This window comes from Lytechinus pictus, chromosome 8 (assembly GCF_037042905.1).
Source record: "Lytechinus pictus isolate F3 Inbred chromosome 8, Lp3.0, whole genome shotgun sequence".
NCBI classification, from domain to species: Eukaryota; Metazoa; Echinodermata; class Echinoidea; order Temnopleuroida; family Toxopneustidae; genus Lytechinus; species Lytechinus pictus.
The window spans coordinates 14404740-14422316 of record NC_087252.1 but is presented as its reverse complement, the minus strand read 5'-3'; the positions used below and the strand labels follow the sequence as shown (position 1 = coordinate 14422316).

At 34.1% G+C, this 17577-nt stretch overlaps 1 protein-coding gene across 1 annotated transcript in view; it reads left to right on the top strand.

Annotated features, from left to right (window-relative positions):
- The first annotated feature begins 639 nt into the window (after positions 1-639).
- Positions 640-17577, top strand: part of LOC135154871 (uncharacterized) — a 28906-nt gene continuing 11968 nt past the window's right edge. Inside the window, exons 1-2 of the mRNA XM_064103094.1 lie at positions 640-675; positions 1057-1276. The gene's annotated coding sequence lies outside the window, so the exon portion shown is untranslated. The remainder of the gene's footprint in view (positions 676-1056; positions 1277-17577) is intronic.

The following is a 17577-nucleotide window of genomic DNA, read 5'->3' as shown; positions in this document are numbered from 1 at the left end:
ATAGGGAAAAGCAAACAATAGATTCCTCAGGCAGTGGAAGAGAACAATAGGATTCCAGTAGCAGTGGAAATTAATAATAGGCTTAGCTATTTTATTGACACTGTTGATTTCAATGAGGTCATTCAAGAGTCTTCTGGAATTTGACTGCTCCTGAAAGGAGAATGTTTTTTTATAGACAATACTAGAACCTTCAATAATAGTGAATACTATATAGAAGCCTCTAGAATAGTGAATACTAAAATGATCTAGAATAGTTGAAATGTGTATATATAAACTGCAGTTTCTACAAGTACTTCATCATATCATATTAGATCACTTGATCATATCAGATCACTTCATCACATCAGATCAGAACTCAGAGTTTCACGCCAAACTTTATGTCAGAGCAGAGTTTATTTCCACCTGGAATATTTATCTTCTGTGGAATTGTTTGCCCGCCATCAATGAACTGTTTGCAGTTATTTTGAGAGAGGAATTCTCAGTTCTCATCGAGATCATCAACATCATCAACCTGTTCAATGAACGCTTTTCAACCCATGGATTGTTGAAATTGACTGTTAATCATCATCAACATCGTCTTCACGGACATTTCAACTCGTTACAGTGACTCTTGTTATTCCGCATACATTCGTAATTCCGAAGCTTCGTTATTCCGAAGGTTCGGTTATTCCGAAGGTTTGTTAATCCGAAAACGAAATAAGGTTCCTAATTCCGATGGTTCGTTAGTCCGAAAACGAAATGAGGTTCGTAATTCCGAAGGCTCGTTAATCCGAAAACGAAATGAGGTTCGTAATTCCGAAGGTTCGTTAGTCCGAAAACAAAATGATAAACGAACCTTATTTCGTTTTCGGACTAACGAACCTTCGGAACAACGAACCTTATTTCGTTTTCGGATTAACGAACCTTCGGAACAACGAACCTTATTTCGTTTTCGGATTAACGAACCTTCGGAACATTGAACCTTATTTCGTTTTCAGATTATCGAACCTTCGGAATAACGAACGTTCGGAATAACGCCAGAAATGTTCGGATTAACGAACCCTTTTACGTTTTCAGATTAACGAACATCGAGGTATAGGCAATTTACGTCTTTCGGAATTACGAACCTTCGGAATTACGAACCTTCGGAATAAAGAACCTTCGGAATTACGAACCTCCGGAATTACGAAGTGTAACCTGTTATTCATCGTGCTTCAACATCAGTTTCATCATCGCAATCATTGTGGACATTTATCTGGATACTATTATTTGGATTATTATCACAATCTCAAGAGACGTAAGACCATTCTCAATTTATGATTTGTAAATGTATAATTAATTTCCTGTAATAAAAAAGGAAATTCGACTTCAACACTCAAAAATATTTCATTGTTATTTGTTGCAGTATCGTAACAATATATATATATATATAATATCAAGATAGATGTTAATAAAATATCTTCATGTTTAAAGTTTATAAAGAAATAAGGAGCAGAATGGGAAAGTCAATGGTTGTCAGATCTAATTTGTGTAAGCCGCTAAATCAGAGAATTTAATGTTGAATCTTCGACACAATTACTATCTGCTTTTTAACTTCCTAGATTGACATTTCTCAAGAATAACGAAGCAATCTGAAAATATTTTCGTTTGATATATTTGTTGTATTAAAGACGTTGTTTGCATCATTGAACAATAGCCCTAGAAAGTGAGGGTTCTCCTTGTTATTCAGAACTGGCAGCATCCCTTGAAAATCAGTTAGGTATGCTAAATAGCAGAAATTGAACAAAAAGTACTTTATTTGTTCGTTTTTGTCTTTTTTTTTTCTTTCTTATTTATGGTGGAATTTCATTTTTTTCTGGACAAAAATCACATTTATAGCGCAGATCCGCACTATTTTTTTGTTTACTTGTCAAATTTCGACATGCACCTATATTGAAAATGATTATCAGATCAGGGCCCGGCATCATACAGGTATTTCATCGGCCCAAATTCATTTTATTATTTAGCAAATGACAATGGAATGAATTACGAACTTTTCATTATTTCTAGAAGTCATTGTTGCATTCAAAGAACAAAACATTGAACCAAATTTATAATAAGTAAATAAAACACCCACCTTAAACAAACACGGACAATCGTGTCACTAATAAACAAACATCCACACATATTACTGTACAGTGCGTATAAAAAAAGTTTCCACTTAGAAAAAATTATTGTAAACTTATACATATGTAATATACTGAAGATTTTTCCACATTGTAACACTGGTACAGGTCCATTTAAGCAAATGACGATATAACTGTCGAAAAATATTTCCGCTTGAGTGAGCACCGCTTACTTTTGAAAAGTTAGTGAAAAATGATTTGCGCAGAACTTTGAAATAGTTATGCGAGTAAAAGTAGACCTTAATCATGAAGAACACGTTCAATTTATCTATTGAAATTGATTTGAAGATATATTTTAGCTTTTAAATCTTGTTTCCTTGCCCAAAACACTTCAAAAAGGGCATTGCACCCCATTTCACTCCCCCACACACCGAGGCAATCGGGACGATATTTGCTTTACACAGAGCTGTGATTTACATGAAATGGCTTAGGCTTGATTTTTATTTTGTTAATCATTGTAAAGCTTGGAAAAGGTGTGAAGAAACAAGAATCAAATAAAAATGAAATGTAAACCCTCTTTAAATGATAATAACTTAGTGAAAAAAATGCTAGAGATGTCTGATATAAACTTTTATTCAGATTTAGTTATGTCCTCAGATCCAGCTGGCACAAAAAGGGTAAAAGGTTGTGCTTACTAAGTGTTGAAATTTCAATTTGGGTGGAAAAATTGTTACAAAATGCTTAAATGTATCTGTCTAATTTCTATTGACTAAAAGGCAAAAGAAATGTATGAGAAATGTTTCGCAGGGTTAATTTGATTTCGCCCTTTCTCCTTGACACAGCGTGAAGACGAGCATTTCAGGTTTCGCAAACAGATTTCTGCGAGCTTTACAAAAATGGACTCAAGTGTAACATTCTGTCAAAACGTTTACTTGCATTGGATAGATGAGACCCTAAAGTAAGATTATATGTCACAAAATACCCGCATGTAGTATATTTTTTAATTCCCAAGGCTTTTTCAAAGTGTTAACTTTTTTTTGATAAGCACTGTATAATTAAAAAGCGTTGCGTGCATTGTATCTATATTTACTTATCATATCAGTTTCATATCATGTCTTTAATATTATCAATATTTGTATTAACCTCTTAGAAAAAAACAGTGAATATATAAACAAGTTGCCCTCTCACCTTGACACCCATGTCTTTCGATTTTGTGATTAAATGCGATAATTACTCACTATTAAGATTTATTTCCTCAAAATGTGGCAAGATAGGTGTCTACAGAGGGTCTATTGTCTGCAACCGAGGCATTATGCGCTATAGTCTAAGCCTAATGTTCTAATGTTTATTTTAAATTGTATGTTATGAAATGAATGGGAAAAGAGAAAAATGGTAGACGTAGCTTTTATTGTAATAAATGTTTCCAGACCTAGCATCCATTTTGTCTACATTTTGGTGAGTTTGAAGAAAATTATTTGCCTAGAATTAGACCCGGGGCCCCTACTTTGATTTATCTGAGGCAGAGGAGCTTGTCATATGATTGTTCAAATCTCATACAAACCTGACGATAGAAAATGAATGGTGATTTTTTTAGATTTGTCACAACATTCATCAAGAGAAAAAGCCGTTTCTAGAGAGACATGTAGGATTTCACTTGATATAACTGATTTTTTTTTTGGTAACATTTTGACTTAGATTTTTCAGAGAATTTCTGTTTATGGATTGCAGCTGTATAAAGATGATGTCATACGTGAGGCTTAGAATATAGCGCGCAGTGCCTCGGTTTCAGACAATGGACGCTCTGTAGACACCTAAGACTTAGCGTATCGTGCAACATTTTGAGGAAATAAATTTAAATAGTGAGTAATTATCGCATTTAATCACAAAATCGAAAGACACAGGTGTCAAGATGACAGGACTATTTTCTTCAAATATTCATGGGTTTTTTAAGAGGTTAATACAAATATCGATAATATTCAAGAAATGATATGAAACTGATGCCTATGTAAATTGAAATAAATCGCACGCAGCACGTTTTGATATAATGGTAATATGTATCGATGTTTGTTAATAAGTGACAGGATAGTTTATTTTAACATTTTGACTTACATTTTTCAGAGAATATCTGTTTATAGATTACAGCTATATAAAGATGATGTCATACGTGAGGCTTAGAATATAGCGCATAGTGCCTCGGATTAAGACAATGGACGCTCTGTAGACACCTACGACTTAGCGTATCGTGCAACATTTTGAGGAAATAAATGTAAATAGTGAGTAATTATCGCATTTAATCACAAAATCGAAAGACACCGGTGTCAAGATGACTGGGCTATTTTTCTTCAAATATTCATGGGTTTTTTAAGAGGTTAATACAAATATCGATAATATTCAAGAAATGATATGAAACTGATGCCTATGTAAATAGAGATACATCGCACGCAGCACGTTTTGATATAATGGTAATATGTATGGATGTTTGTTAATAAGTGACAAGATAGTTCGTGTTTGATTAAGATAGTGTTTTGTTTGCTAATATACCTTTTGTACATTGTTTTGTTCTTTAAATACAACAATGACTTCTAGAAATAATGAAAAGTTCGTAGTTCATTCCATTTTCTTTTTTTGCTAAAAACTAAAATTAATTTAGGTCGATGAAATACCTTTATTATGCCTGGCCCTAAGAATGATTTTCAAAACCGAGTACTGGTCGAAATTTGATAAGTAAAATAATAATAATAATAAAAAAATGAGTTGCTTTACAAAAGGAAGGTAATTTTGTCCAGGAAAAAATGATATGTCACAAAAAGGAACAATAACAAAACATAAATAAAAAAAAGGAAATAATAAAAATAATCTTGAAAAAATGAAGTAGATATTTTTTAATTTTTGCTATTTAGCATACCTACCTGATTTCCAAGGGATAATGCCAGTTGTGAATAACACGCAGAACCCTCATTTTCTAGGGCGATTGTTCAATGATGCAAACAACGTCTTTAATATAACAAATATATCAAAAGAATATATTTTCAGATTGTTTCGTCAATCTTGAAAGATATCAATCTAGGAAGTTCAAAAGCAGATAGTAATTGTGTCGAAGAATCAATATTAAATTTTCTGAATTAGCGGCTTACACAGATTAGATCTTAGAAAGTCAAAAAGGTGCCTAAGCTTTCGATCCTAGCAGAATCTTCATCGGAGGCCTCCGACGAAGATTCTGCTAGGATCGAAAGCTTAGGCCCCTTTTTTACTTTCTAATTTACTCCATTGGCTCTCTTTTATTAGATAAGAAGTTTTCAGCAGCTTCTTTTTGCCACAATTTAGATCTGCCAACCATTGAACTTCCAATTCTGCTCTTTATTAGTTTATATACTTTAAACTTAAAGATAATTCATTAATATCTATCTTGATATTATATTACCATTATATCAAAAAGTGCTGCGTGCGATGTATTTCAATTTACATAGGCAACAGTTTCATATAATTTCTTGAATATTATCGATATTTGTATTAACCTCTTAAAAACCCATGAATATTTGAAGAAAAATAGCCCAGTCATCTTGACACCGGTGTCTTTCGATTTTGTGATTAAATGCGGTAATCACTCACTATTTACATTATTTCCTCAAAATGTTGCACGATACGCTAAGTATTAGGTGTCTACAGCGCGTCCATTGTCTGAAACCGAGGCACTATGCGCTATATTCTAAGCCTCACGTATGACATCATCTTTATACAGCTGCAATCCATAAACAGATATTCTCTGAAAAATGTAAGTCAAAATGTTAAAATAAAATTCAGTTATATCAAGTGAAATCCTACATGTCTCTCTAGAAACGTTTTTTTCTTTTGATGAATGTTGTGACAAATAAAAAAAAAATCACCATTCATTTTCTGCCTCAGATTTATCAAAGTAGGGGCCCCGTGGCTAATTCTAGGCAAATATTTCTCTTCAAACTCACCAAAATGTCAACAAAAATTGATGCTAGCTCTGGAAACATTCATTACATTAAAAGCTACGCTACCATTCTTCTCGATTCCCATTTATTTCACAACATGTATTTAATATACGCATTAGGCATGCCTTACGTTATTTTACACATTCGCAATTGTCAAATGTGTTCAAAGACGTTCCCCCAAAAAATGGTAATATAATATGGTAATAATATGGAATAATGGTAATATTCACGATATTTTGTTTTCTTTGTATATAAATAAATCTTTCCATCATTTACAATCAGGGCGTTTGCTTGTATTGTAATTGTGAATATTAAGTTTTATCATATAGAACAAGATTAGCAAAATGAATTATTAATACTTCGCTAATACTTCTGTGTGGTACTGATATGTATTCTATTTATAAATGTTCGAAAAAATTGGTCAGTACCCCCAAAGTGTACCACTATATAACATGGCGCGCAACATACATGGTATTTCCCATACATAGTAGATGTCTATGTGTGATAATTCACATGATTATAATTCAAATAAAAAAACATTTCTAAATATTAATTTGGAACTTATGATAATCATGTGGAAACCAACTCGCATATCTAATGAGCTGTGACCTTTGACCTGCGGACTCCGAATTCGAACTGAGCCTGTATTTTGGTGTCCTATACCTACACACCAAATCTTTTTTTATCCATTAAATATTTTTTTACTTATTGCGCAGAAACCAAGTGGGGGGGGGGGCGGACGGACAGGGGCAATGCATGACCATCCAGGCGCCATTTTGTAAATTTCTAGTCCATTTGCATACTATTCCTAATCCCGTCCTTACTCTCTTATCCTGCATGCTACACACTTCTAACAAATTGTTGTAGATTGTTTAAGAGTTGCTCTTCATATAAAAATATGACTTGCCCTTCAAAATGCCGTCTTCATGCCCTAAATTCAAATCCGAAATAGTCTACATTAAAAAAAATTCATGTTTATTGAAATGCAAAGTAGGAAAATCATAAAATGGCCGTAACTTCCTTGTTTTTATTCATTTTGGTCTGATATTTTTCAGGGTTTGCTAATAGGAACATGCTTCCTTATTCATCGTTTTTTACGCATCAGTGACCATTACCTTTAGAAATAGCGCCCTCTATTGCAAAGTGGAAAATAGTAAAATGGCCAACACTTACTTGTTTTCATTTATTTCAGTTTGATATTTTCAGGGTTGACTTATGATAGTCCAAAATTCAATTGTTTTATTTTTCATTTTACACATCAATGACCATTATCCTCAAAAATAGCGCCCTCTATTGCAAACTAAAGAAATATCATAATGGCCATAACGATAAGTTCATTGTTTTCATTTATTTCGGTCTCATATTTTCAGGGTATGCTTATGGCATCATCTCTCATAATCCATATGTTTTTTTACGCACATCAGTGACCATTACCTTTAAGAAATAGCGCTCTCTATTAAAAAGTTGGAAAACAGTAAAATGGCCATCACTTCCTTGTTTCCATTTATCTTGGTATTACTTTTCTAGGGTTTGCTAATGGCATCATCCCTCATATGCAAAATGTTTTTTTTACGCATCAATGACCATTGCCTATAAGAATAGCGCCCTCTTAATATTTTGAAAATGTATATCCTCAGGAGTTTTCTCTTTATCTCCTTCTGTTTCTTGCCCTCCATAAAATCACAGTCGTCAATGCATGCACATTGTTCTGATACGATTGCAGCTATAGTTCTGTGTGTGTATGTTCATCTCGAGATGTTATCTATGTGCCAAATTTCATAGCTTTTCATCGCAACACAGCCAAGTTTCGGGGGGGGGGGGCGGGGGTGATCTGCCAATTTAGGGTTAATGACGAATTTATAACTCTAACCTGACATAACAGTTCTCAACAGCAGAAACAGCAGAGCTTCACTCCTGCTGTGGTAGTTTTGGAATTTTTAAGTATGCAATTCATAGGTTCTTGACTGTTTGCTTAAATGATACTCTTACTTATGTGCTCCCTCTCTGATTTCTAGATATTGTAATCATCATCAACTTTGTCTGGAGTCCTAAAATTAATAAAAACAACCTCAGTCAAATAGATTCAACGGTGCCCAGAAACATTTAATAATCGTTTAATTCAATTACTCACCCACTGCATAAAAACGGAGAGCCGTCAACACCTGCAAATAAACGGGAAGTGGATCGTTCCTCTGTGTGTCCCTCTTCAATTCGGCTTCCAGCATGTTGATGATGTAAATGACAATTTCTTTTGACAGTCGATACCGATCTCGAAATGGCCCATCCTCGTACGATTCCAATGGATTTCTAGCATCCCGTAGCCCACGACGTGGTCTTGGCAAAGGTAGCTGTACATGTATGCAGAAGAGTTGAATATTATTTTTAATTCTTTTATTTTGTGATCTTTATAAATGTTCCAAACAGTGAACATGTGCATGTAGATTTGATTACACATCTACCAACACAATAACTGCAATCTTAATTGTCTTCCCAAGATTAACAAAAACTACATTCAAAATGTTATTTCAAGTTTTCATTTTTGTTATCTCATCAAATCATTTCAGTAATACTTTTAAACAAATTAAAACAATGTAAACCAAATTTATCAATCATACATCTGTAAGCAATTCAAGGTTGTGAAGGTGATGGAGATAATCCATGGGTATAGGTAGATGTCAACCGACGTAATTCTGTGAAACAATCGTCAAATAACAACACAAACATTGTTGTTTAATAAATAGGCAAATAATTGGAAACATATACATATAAAAATAATTCATTGGTTTATCACTTTATACAGATCTCATAGTGAATGATAAATAAAACAAAAACATTATAATCATGTGTGCGAGATGCCTTTAAAAATTAAAGTTTTTTTTTTTTTTGGGGGGGGGGCGATATCCGCATCGACGTCACAATTTCCCTATATACACAGTGCTGTAAATAGTGCATAAATTGACTCATTTCATATCGGAATTTCAAATATTATTTTCAACTCGCGCTCTGCGCTCGCATTATTGATTTTCATGATGAAAAATGAAATGTATTCAGAATGCAGATTCTGTCTAACTCTAAAACACGCGCACGCATGTTTTGGGGATATGCAGCTTGATCTTATTCAAATCGTACTAAAATTATCCAGTTTCAGATCAGAATATCAACAATTTTCTGATCGCGCTTTGCGCTCGCATTATCAAGATACCAAAAATTACCCATCCTTTTTCATGATTGACAAAACATGACTCGAGTGTCCCGTTGGGGGGTTTGAAATCTCATCTTTTTGGGTTGGAATATCAAAAATGTTCAGCTCGCGCCTCGCGCTCACGTTATTTAATCGTTGACATATGTATCGTCTTAATGGCTAACTGCAAAACGTCTTTAACAGGTCCCTTTTCGACTAGGCCAGAATGCATATTTAACACTTCTGATCGCGCTTCGCGCTCATGGTAATTATCTAGCTACATAATGCGTTCTGTTCAGGTTTACAAACATTGCCCAGAATTTTCAGGACAAAATACATGAAATTTCTATTTTTTTACCTTACATAGGGCTTATGAGATTATTACACATTTATGTTGTTTATAAAGTAAAGCTAGGAAATGACTGTTAGGACATGGGCGTTTTGCTCCCCCCCCCCCAAAAAAAAAAAAAATATATATATATATAAAATAAAATAAAATAAAATGAAAATAATAATAAAAGAAAAAAGAATCACGACTAAGAAAAAAAAGAGAGAAAATGAAAGGGATAAGGATGAAATATGATATTATTTTCCGAATATTATGTCAAAATCTATCACAACCTTGTATTTTTGTAATAAAAATGTCAGCATATTTGCTTGCTCGCTTTGCAACTGGAAACTTCTTATTAATTTGATGCGGTACGCATTATCGAACCCCCTAAAAATTGTTGGATCATTACGCCACTGGAACAACCCCTTCAAAGAAACCAACAAAAAAATCAACATTGAGCGGCCGATCGGGGAAAATATGGGTGGAAAAATTCCCCCCCCCCCCCTCCCTCCTTATTTGCGGAAGCTGGGTCCGCCCCCGGAATTAGGCTTTCAGGATGAAATACAATTTTTTTAAAAATCAGATCGCGCTTCGCGTTCTCATTATTTATTTAGGCCTTGTGAAATACCTCAATGTGTTTTAAAAAATAAAATATCAGATATTCTTTAACTTCTACCCCCCCCCCGATTTCATTTATTTTTTTTATCTTGGTGCCCTCTACAAAAGTTCGACAAGACTTGGCAAGATAAAATATCTTACCATGTTGACGTATAACTTTTTATATGTGGACTTGGCAGGATAACGTATCTCGCCATGCCGACATTATAAGCTTATTTAGTCGACATGGCACGATAAAGAATCTCGCCATGTCGTCAAGTCAATGACATTTGAAAGGCTCCGTAGTAGGGGTAATTGGCGTCTAGAGGGTAAATTTCCGGGATGGGGGGGGGGGGGTAACAGTCCCCGACGATAAAAATATGGAGATAATATTTTCCTTGAAGTAGTTGTCAGGGGGCGAGTGTCCTTTGGGTCATCGTTTTAGAACCCCATGGACTCGTATCATTGACCTTTTGACCTCTTGATGACATTGGATCTCACTATATCCTGCTGATCAGAATTGTACGCACACCGCGGACTATCGGACCCGCGGTCTATCGGACCCGCGGACTATCGGACCCAACCGAGTAATTGAATTAAACGATTATTGAGTGTTTCTGGGAACTGTTAAATCTATTTGACTGAGGTTGTTTCTATTAATTTAGGTCTCCAGACAAAGTTGATGATGATGACAATATCTAGAAATCAGAGAGGGAGCACATAAGTAAGAGTATCATTTAAGCAAACAGTCAAGCTGGTGTAAATAAAAAATGATTTGTACATTAGAAAATTGATAGTTTTTGGTATGCGTAAAATTTATCGGTTTAAATGATATTGTGCAGCTGCGTGTAGATCAAGCTGTTTGGTATACACAAGATATTAATGATCAAATATTTTGTCACTGAGTTTTATTAGTCATTTTTTTATAATGATTTTCAAGATACGTAATCATTTTATAATATTTGATTGTTAATTTTATGCAGATGTTTTAACATACAATTTCCAACCTACAGTATATGCTAAGGTTGTTTGCAAAAGATTACATTGTTACGGTTATTACTTATATGCATTTTCCTACATGTTTTAAGGTCGCTTGTAAACGATAACGTTGTTAAGTTTACTCATACTATAGCTGGTTTGATTTTATTTCAGGCATATGTTGTTCTTGTGCATACATTTTCATGATTGACAAGAGAAGAGAATATGAGTCACGCCAGTATGAGTTATTTTTATTTATAGCATCATGCCTCTTGGCGTTCCATACATGTTGTATGTGTTTTGCACTTACGATCCTTTGTAATTTATGCTGAACGTTGACTCGGTCACGGTTGATTAAACTCATCCCAACCTATACACCTTTTGTGTTCTTGCGCTAACCCTAAATAGACTGGGCTATTTCGATGCCTACGAAGACCATCGATCGGCCATCGATCGCGCGATCGCGACGAAAATTGGCACGCGCGTTACCCATGGCATTATCTACAAAACTATAATATTCTGCGAAAAATCTCATTGCTCATTAATTATGCTAATTTATGCGTAAAATCATAAGTTTGCTCTAATTAATGAAATAATGCCCCTAAAATGCTAATTCTTGTTTCACATACTCATCTGATCTGATGAAATTTATTTTTTCAAAAATTTCAACATCACATTTATTTTCTTATGTATTCTATTGTTTTCTAAATTTCTCATGTATTTCTTTGTTTTTTTACTTTTTGTTTTCTATTGTTTTTTCAATGGAAATCGTCAGGGACATTTTTTTTACCATAAAAAAGACATAAGTAATTGATTTTAAGCAGTAAAAGGAAAAATAATTATACATTTATGAATTTTGGCTAAAAACACTATTTGCATTGGATTTGTACACAAATTCACGTTTTTGAGTAATTTGGGGTCTGCATGCACTTACGAAATGTTGTGTAATTTCGGAATCGCGTACCCGGGGGTTACAATTTTTGGTCTCAAAAGTTGCACGAGACTTGAAAGTAAAAAGTCAGTGAGTGACGCGGTCAAAAAATTTCGCGCGGCGGATTTATCGCGAAAAATGTTGAGGGGGGGGGGGGCTGATTCAGCCCCCCCCCCCAGTCTTTTTAGGGTTAAGTGAATGCATTCATACAATCTACCCTGTGTTTGGGAGTACATGTTTAAATAGCAAACCAGCGTTCCTATTGTATCTACTGATTAAAAAAAATCTGAATTTTTTTTTATGAATTCTGTAAACTTGTTTTTTTTTTTACGGAAATGTGTAAATTTACATGGGAATTTTGTAAAAGTACGGTAATTTTACAAAAAAGGAATCCGTAAAATTACGGATTAAAAAAGAAAATTCCGGCAGCAAAATTTCCGGACGAATTTTTTTTCATTAATTATTTATACAGAATCATGTTTATTTACGTAAATTTTCAGTAAAATTTTGTAAATAAAATCTGTATTTTACATGGGAATTTAGTAAAAGTACGGTTATTTTAAGGAATAGAAATCCGTAAAATTACGGATGAAAAAAAAAATTTCGGCGGCAAAATTTCCGGACAATTTTTTTTTTCCATTAATTATTTATACGGAATTATGTTAATTTACGTAAATTTTCTGTAATATTTCTGTGAATAAAATCCGTATTTTACATGGGAATTTGTAAATGTACGGTAATTTTACGGAAAAGGAATTCGTAAAATTACGGACAAAAAAAAATCTGGCAGCAAAATTTCCGGACAAATTTTTTTTCCGTTAATTATTTATAAGGAATTATATTAATTCATATAAATTTTCTGTAAAGTTTCCGTAAATAAAGCCCATATTTTCAATAATTGTAATTTACGGAATCTTGTATTTTTTACAGAACTTTTCTATAAATTATCACTTTCTGTAAATTTACGGAACAAAAATTTTGCTGCCGGACTTTTTCCGTTAAAAAACTGATATTTTTCTAACAGTGTACTGAGAAGAAAAAAATCAGAGAGAATGGATAGAGGGGGATGGGGCGGGTATATTCCTCGTAATCCAAATCGGGGAGAAGGAAGACGATACAGATATAATTTAGATGAGAAGAACGGTAGCGGTAGATAATTCAGTTACAGGTTAGAAACCAGCGAAAGGGAAAACGAAAAGAAAAATCCCTTGGTACCGTTTTGTAAATACATGTACATTTTATATTGACAAATGCGCAATAATTAAAAAAAAAATACCATCCGCCAGTCACATAGATTTCAGTAGCTTTCAAGTGTTATTGAAAATTTGTAAACAAATTTCATATAAAACGGGCCCCTGGTGCACTTTTGACCCCCGCTTTCTCTCGTTCTCTCATCTTATTGCTTTTATTTTTGTCTTCTATTTCAAAGGAAACAAACATAAAATAAAGCAATTTAGAACACCGTTTATCCTCTGCTCTTTTGAAAATAAAACGTCCTTGTAGTTCTTGATCTCGGCACTCCCCAAACAAAAGAAAGTCATGGCGGACGCTCAAACAAATCCCTTATAAAAAGAGCAGGGAACAAATAGTCAACGCCCTGAATAAAAGGAAGATTAGTGATTTCGTCAGGATTACCTACTGAATGCTTTTCGTATTTAGCAATACAAAAAGCTCTTAGGAATACTGCTTTTCGTATTACGACAGTAACATTAACATGACGAAAGAGCTCCGTTTGATAACACTATACCCCTCTTCTCCAAGTACGAAAACCCTACTGCCCCAGGCATGCAATGTAAGTATCAAAACACCTGTTTCTTGACCTCGGTCCGAAGATAACACAACAGCCCGAGTGCGGTCCGGGAAAACATGTCGCCATTTTTTATTCACTTACTTTCCTTATTTCGAGGTTGATTTTCTTTGTTCGAAATTGAAAATGGGCTAGCATTGAATTTCTGAATACAATATGCCTTTGAAAACGTGATTAAATATCGAATACAATAATTTAATTCGAAGGTCCTTCTACAGGCAGAGAAGACTTACGTAATAGCACAGCTGTTGTTATCATTTCGTCCTTGGCTCAACGCTCATAATCTAGCCTGTGGGGATTACCTGGCCAAGCGGGGTTGATCAGGCGGGTGTTTCATAAAGCTGTTCGTAAGTTAAGAGCGACTGGTGATCATGTCTTGCGGTAAATGGTACAATTGGCGATGATCACCAGTCGTTGTTAAAGTCGCTCTTAACTTACGAACAGCTTTATGAAACGACCCCCAGGGCTTGGAAATGATGTTTTAGATTTTCAAACGCAAAATGGGGTGAAATACCGCAGTTTGCAATCCGAACTGCGGTCCGTTCCCAAACGGGGGTAAGACGTAATGAATACAAATGTAAAGTCTACTCATTTATTGACAAAACATGCAGACGCTTATGAAATGACAAGAACGTTTTCTTCTTGAGCATGACGGTGCTTTATTAAAAAAATACAATTCCCATGGGTGATGATACGCATAGGGATGGAAGAAGATGCAAGTGAGATTCAGAAAAAAAAATAGAAAATGCAAATCGAGATACATGTAAAACGACAGAAAGGATGAGAGGGGGGAAAGAGGAAATATACCAAAAAGGCATAATGTAAACCATTATGTGCGCTATTGCATGAATATTTACTTATAAAGAATGATAGATTACTAGTCCCCCACCTCAATTTGTAATTCACGTCATTTTATAGAATGAATTTGTCATGTTAGGTTTTGGAAGCTCTTCATCCCATTCTCTCATTCTCCGCCAGGTGATTTTTTTTGCACTGAAAATTCGACAAAAGCATAATCAGTTCACATGCTAAAACCAATAATGAAGTAAAAGTTTCCTCGCCGGAAATTTAGGAAATAGAATGATAATTTACGGTGAGGCATCCAACTAGAAAACACGTTTGTTTGGCGTGTCCCGACAAACCCCTCTTAATCTTACACCTACCCCCCCCCCTAAAAAAAATGTTATCAATTTTCCTACTTTTTCGCCAGTTTCTTTCTTCTTTTTTTGCCTTTTCTTTTTCTGGCGAATAGCGTAGTAGAAAAGGATCCGTATAAAGAAAAAAAGTTAGGCTGACCTTATATTTTTCATTACGGCAAACATACAAATTTATGGACTTCGCGTTTTATATACGTTTGCTGAAGGGGGGTGTTGCACCCACAAATGTAATAACACTTTACCCACAAATGTAATAATTTTACCCACAAATGTAATAATGCACTTTACCCACAAATGTAATAATTTTTGATCACCCACAAATGTAATAATGACTTTACCCACAAATGTAATAAATTTGAAGGGATTTTTGGCGAATCCGGTTATTTCAAAAAATATTATATAAGTCCAAACTAAGATACGATAATAATATTCCAAGGGAATAGAAATGATCGAGCTTAGTCTTTCTCCAGACCCAGTTAATTAAAACTGGTGGAATTAATGTCTTTGTTGTTGTTTTAACTTATACAGTGCGTATTGTGACTATATGCACTAAGAGTAAATTGAGAATCAAGCGTAGTCTTTTCTCCAGACCCGGTTACTTAAAACTAAAAACTAAAACCCTATAGTAATGCGTTCATATAGCACAAAAGTCCAAAGTCTTTTTTCCAGACCCGTTATTTCAAAAATTATAATATTAATCCAAACTAAGATACGATAATGATATTCCAGTGGAATTAAAATGAGAATTGAGCTTAGTCTTTTCTCCAGACCCAGTTAATTAAAATTGGTGGAATTAATGTCTTTGTTGTTGTTTTAACTTATACAGCGCGTATTGTGACTATATGCACTAAAGGTAAATTGAGAATCAAGCGTAGTCTTTTCTCCAGACCCGGTTACTTAAAACTAAAAACTAAAACCCTATAGTAATGCGTTCATATAGCACAAAAGTGCAAACTCTTTTTTCCAGACCCGGTTAATTGAAAAATTATAATATAAGTCCAAAGTCTTTTTTCCAGACCCGGATGTTTAAAAAATTATAAAATAAGTCCAAAGTCTTTTTTCCAGACCCGGTTATTTCAAAAATTATAATATAAGTCCAAACTAAGATACCATAATAATATTCCAGTGGAATAAAAATGAAAATCGAGCTTAGTCTTTTCTCCAAACCCTGTTATTCCAAAATTATAAATAACAATACAACAGCAACAAAAAACAGTATATAGACCCCATAATCTTATTAATGCTGGATAACATGGAAATATAGCGTAGTCTTTCAGCCAGACCCAGTTATTTTTTTTCTAAATAACGCTAATAGTAATAATACAAAAAACTCAAAATCTAAGACCAAACAGTCCTTCAACCGAATAACCTGTTTTAAAAAGAGGTTTAGAGCGTTGTCTTTATTCCAGACCTAATCATTAAAAAAAATTACAAAAAAAATCTTCTAGCGAAAGACCCTATCATATTCTTATTCTTGTGGAATAACACGAGTTTTAAAACGTACTCTTTCCTCCAGACCCGGTGATTTAAAAAATGAAGTAAAAAAACTTCAAGTCTAAGAACAATATTCACAGTTACACCCAAAATACCCCCCAAAATATGTCTTTACCCCACACCCAGTTTTTTTTTTAATAATACTGAGACCCCTACAAAACATTGTAATAATGCATGGGTAAAGCAAACATCCTTTCTCCAGACTTGGTTATTATTTGAAAAAAATAAAATAGTTTTTACAAACATTCTAAAACGAATACCTAATAATCTAATTATTGTGGAATAACATGAATATCGATTATAGACTTTCCTCCAGACACAGTTATTTCAAGAATAAAAAAGCAATAAAACCCAACCCCCAACAACGAATCTAAGAACCAACAATCCTTCAAATTAAGACCATGTAGAAAAGCACATGTTTAGAGCGTTGTCTTTATTCCAGACCCAGTCATTTAAAAAATAATTTAAACAATCTTAAAAACATCAGACTTTGTCATATTCTTATTCCTGTGGAATAACGTTGTTGTTTTAGCTTATACGGCGCGTGTCATTCAGTAGTGAATATTTGCGCCAGCATAATTTGCGGTAATTTTATTTATAACTTTTCTGTACTTGAATCAATTCAGTAAAAGGAAGGTAGAGCGCTGCATTATTCGCTCAATTTTGGAGAATCACAACAGACTGTCATCACAAATCACTTAGCCTCTTTAGATGTATTATCTGGCCAAGCCCGGATCGGTACATTGATCAGGTTTCTCAGCTACTGCATGATGCGCATGCGTAGCCTTAGGCCCCCCCCCCAATACCAGTCAAGGCTGTGTGATGTCTGTTGACGAAATGATCTCCTTCATCCGATTTTCGAAAATCAAAGTTAGTACAAATGGTTAGGTTCGAGACAAAACAAACGTTCTGAGTCTTGTGCAATTATCGTGCATTGGGTTAATTTTCACATCTCATAGTTTGTTCAATAAATCAGATATTTACAAATTGATAAGATCATACAAAAGACATAATATGTGTAATGCATTCATATCAACACGTATATAATTATTTTCCCC